At 34.0% G+C, this 4,419-nt stretch overlaps 1 pseudogene; it reads left to right on the forward strand.

The window, feature by feature from the left end:
• Nucleotides 1-959: 959 nt before the first annotated feature.
• LOC145949563 (subtilisin-like protease SBT3 pseudogene) lies at nt 960-3,630 on the forward strand (annotated as a pseudogene).
• The last annotated feature ends 789 nt before the right edge of the window (nt 3,631-4,419 follow it).

Consider the following 4,419-nt stretch of genomic DNA (forward strand, 5'->3'; position numbering starts at 1 on the left):
TTTGTATTTACTATTTCTCTTCTTAAGAATGCATACATCTCCCTGAGTGTAATTTATTTTTTATTTTTTAGATTTTGAAGTTGACATTTAGTCATTTACAAAGTCGTGAATCCCAAACGCCAATATTCAGCAAAAATAAAATAAAATCCCAATAACGTCAGATAATATGTACAAATTTTTATTTTATTTACAGTAAAATGGCTGTGCGTGATTCATTTGTACTTAAAAAATAATAATGAAATTGTTTCAATCAATCAAAATTAACAACATTATTAACAACGAAATGAATCCAATAAAAATTCCAAGTCTTTAATATAAAAGAAACTCTGTGAGCCCAAACTCAACACAAATTCTTTGATCTAATTAACCGGCGGCGTGGATTTTTTTTTTCTTTTCCCAACACTATCATGTTAAAAATCTCGATCGAATTACTGTGATTATAGTTAATTTAAAAGATTTTTTTACAGATTAAACACAGAATTTTCCATTAAATAAATTATTCTCATATAATACTTAACTTCTATCTCAACCTATTAGATTTGAGGATGTATTCTATTTGTTCTTTAACCAGAAATTTCGTAATTAATAATATATGAAGGTTTTATTTTAAGATTTTCAATGTAAAATTTGTTTCTTGGATGATTTTCTAAATGTTATAAAAAGTTGAATCTTAATTAAAACAATTCAACTATTTATTAATTATTTCAAATTGAGTGAACAACTAATTTCGTCACTTAAATTATAATAATTGTAAAATTGATGTTTAAAATCAATAAAAAGGAAAAATAGTTTCTAAAATTATATATTATCAATCAATTTATTCTCTAAAATTATAATAAACAATGAAATTGGTCCCTCGAATAAATAAAATGACAAAATAGTCTCAAAAGTTGTAAATTACCAATCAATTTAATTCCTAAAATTATAATGACGAGTCAAGTTGGTTCTTAAAATTAAAAAAAAAAAAATTGCTTGATTCCACTTTTTGTCCCTAACTTAAAAAAATTGAGAATTTTGCTCTCCAATTTTTTTTTCCCTGTCACACATTTTGACCCTAAATAATATTTTTTTAGCTTTCACGTAACTTCATATGTTAACATCGATCTTGTCTTCCACAGACACCAAAAAACCTATATATAAGATGCTTATTCAAACTTCAAAGCAAAAGATACCGTTGTTAGCTAGCTGCGTAATGGAGCCTTACGTGGTGGTTCCACTTCCATTGACTTTCCTAATCTCTCTTTGGCTTTTAGTGGCTCCTCATGCCAACGCTGAAAGCTCCACATATATAGTTCACATGGACAAGTCCCTCATGCCTCGAGTCTTTGCTAGCCATAATGATTGGTACAAATCTACCATGCATTCCATAAACTTAGCAACATTAAATCATCTCCCTGTGCAACAATCACGTAAATTACTGTACTCCTATGACAACGCTATGCATGGATTTAGTGCAGTGCTGTCATCAGAAGAGTTGGAGGCCTTAAAGAAAGTTCATGGTTTTGTGACAGCATACCCTGATAGGTCTGGCACCATAGACACCACCCACACCATTGAGTTTCTTTCTTTGGATTCCTCCAAAGGCTTATTGAATGCTTCAAATTTTGGGGAGGGTGTGATTGTGGGTCTTATTGACAACGGAATCTGGCCTGAAAGTGAGAGCTTCAAAGATGATGGCATGAGCAAGGAAATCCCATCCAAATGGAAAGGAAAGTGCGTGCCAGGACAAGAGTTTAACACCTCTATGTGTAACTTCAAATTGATTGGAGCTAGCTACTTCAACAAAGGTCTAAAAGCAGCGAATCCCAACCTCACAATTGGCATGAACTCCGGGAGAGACACTCAGGGACATGGCACCCACACATCATCCATTGTTGCTGGCAACTATGTTAAGGGTGCCTCTTTCTTTGGCTACGCTAAAGGGGAAGCCAGAGGCGTTGCACCACGAGCTATGATTTCCATGTACAAGGTCCTTTGGGACGAGGGGCATCAAGCCTCTGATTTTATTGCAGGAATGGACCAAGCCATTGCTGATGGGGTTGATATCATTTCCATATCTTACGGTTTTGACAATATTCCACTTTATGAGGACCCCGTAGCAATAGGAGCTTTTGCTGCAATGGAAAAAGGGGTGTTGGTGTCAGCTTCTGCGGGAAACAAAGGCCCCAAACTTGGTACTGTGCACAACGGGATCCCTTGGGTCCTAACTGTGGCAGCAGGCACCGTGGACCGCACATTTGGCAGTTTGAGACTTGGAAATGGCAAAATCATTGTGGGTATGACCTTGTTTGCGGCAAATTCCATAGTGGAAAATCTTCCACTTGTTTACAACAAGACTCTATCAGCATGCAACTCAGTCAAATTACTAAGCGAAGCAGCAAAAAGAGGGATCATTATATGTGATGACTTGGACTCGGTCTCTGTCTTTGACCAAATAAATTTTATTACCCAAGCTAGTGTGGTAGGAGCTGTGTTTATCTCCGAGAATCCAAAACTAATTGAATCAGGACGTTTGTTCTCTCCAAGCATTATAATCAGCCTAAGTGATGCACCCCATGTGATCAAGTATGCAAAAAGTGTTGAAACACCCACTGCTAGCATCAAATTTCAACAAACATTTGTTGGAATAAAGCCATCACCAGCTGCTGCTTTTTACACTTCAAGAGGTCCTTCATCAAGCTACCCGGGCATCTTAAAGCCTGATGTAATGGCACCAGGCTCTCATGTTTTGGCTGCTTTTGTTCCAAATAGACCCGCTGCTAAAATTGGCACAAACGTGGATTTGTCTAGTGACTACAATTTCATGACGGGAACATCCATGTCAAGTCCACATGTATCTGGTGTTGCTGCTCTATTGAAAGCTACACACCCAGATTGGAGTGCATCTGCTATAAGATCTGCACTAGTCACCACTGCTAATCCCCTTGATAATACCCAAAATCCAATTAGGGATAATGGTTACCCTTTGCAATATGCTTCTCCTCTTGCCATGGGAGCGGGTGAGATTGATCCTAATAAAGCACTTGATCCAGGTTTCATATATGATGTCACCCCTCAGGACTATGTGGACCTCCTTTGTGCTTCGGGTTACACACATGACCAAATCTTAACTATCACAAGATCAAAGTCCTATAAATGTGTTGCTAACCCGACATCTGATCTTAACTACCCCTCGTTTATAGTTTTGTATAATAACAGAACAGAATCACTGGTACAAGAGTTTAGGAGGACCGTGACCTATGTTGGAGATGGTGCTGCTACGTTTAGAGTTAAGGTGAGACAACCCGAGGGCTCTGAGGTTACAGTGTCACCTAAGATGTTGGAATTCACTTACAAGCACGAGAAGCGAAGCTACTCTGTTATTATAAAATACACGAGGAACAAGAAGGAAAACATCTCATCTGGGGACATCGTTTGGGTTGAAAATGGTGATGCACGCACAGTTAGGAGCCCCATTGTAGTGGCACCCATTGAAGTTGCATCATTTGCATGAGTTTAAGTTTAATTAATTGTTGTTCCTTTTTCTATTGGCGATCACATCCTCTCCTCCATTGTAACCCCCCAAAATAACAAATAAATTTCCTAAAATTTCATATAATTGGAATACTATAATAATTTTGTTTAGTCAAATATCTTGATCCAATAATTATAACACCTTTCTTAGAATATGAAAGTTGATTTAATACTTTTAGATTTAATTCATGTCTATGTCAAAATAATATTTAACTAGTAAAAATTATGTTTTATGAGTACGGATTAATCATTGATTATCAACATTAATTGTCAACTTTAAAATACTATATGAATTATATCATTAAAAAAAATTATAATTTTGTTTGGCTAGTCCCATAGGATATATCATATATTATTATATTATAATATTGTTTGGAAAATATTTGAAAAAAAATTATAATAAGTACAAAACTTTGGTATTGACAAATTATTTTGATTGATTTTAAGCATCAAACATGTCTTTTTAAAAAAAAATTAAAATAGTAGATAAAAGATAATATCTCATGATATATCAATAACATATTTTATCAATAAATCTTCTTCCTTCCATTTAAAAGTAATGAAATTGATATCATATTACAAATTAACTTGGTCTATTTTAGGCATTACACACTTATCATTTTCTTTATCCTTCTCTTTAAATCACACACACAATTATATATATATATATATATATATATATATATATATATATATATATATATATTTTTTTTTTTTTTTTTCTTTCCTCTCTTTCGGGTCAAAAAGGTAATTTTGGTGTCTAATTAGTTAAATAACATTTTTAGTCCCCTAATGATATTCAAGAAGTAATGTTGGTCATTTGATTTTTAATTTTGTCATTTTAATTCTCCTAATTAATTTTATAAAATTCTTAGTTTTGATTCCAACACTAAACGTTCATCTATT

This window comes from Cajanus cajan, chromosome 7 (genome assembly GCF_000230855.2).
Source record: "Cajanus cajan strain Asha chromosome 7, NIPB_CcT2T_4, whole genome shotgun sequence".
Taxonomy (NCBI): Eukaryota; Viridiplantae; Streptophyta; class Magnoliopsida; order Fabales; family Fabaceae; genus Cajanus; species Cajanus cajan.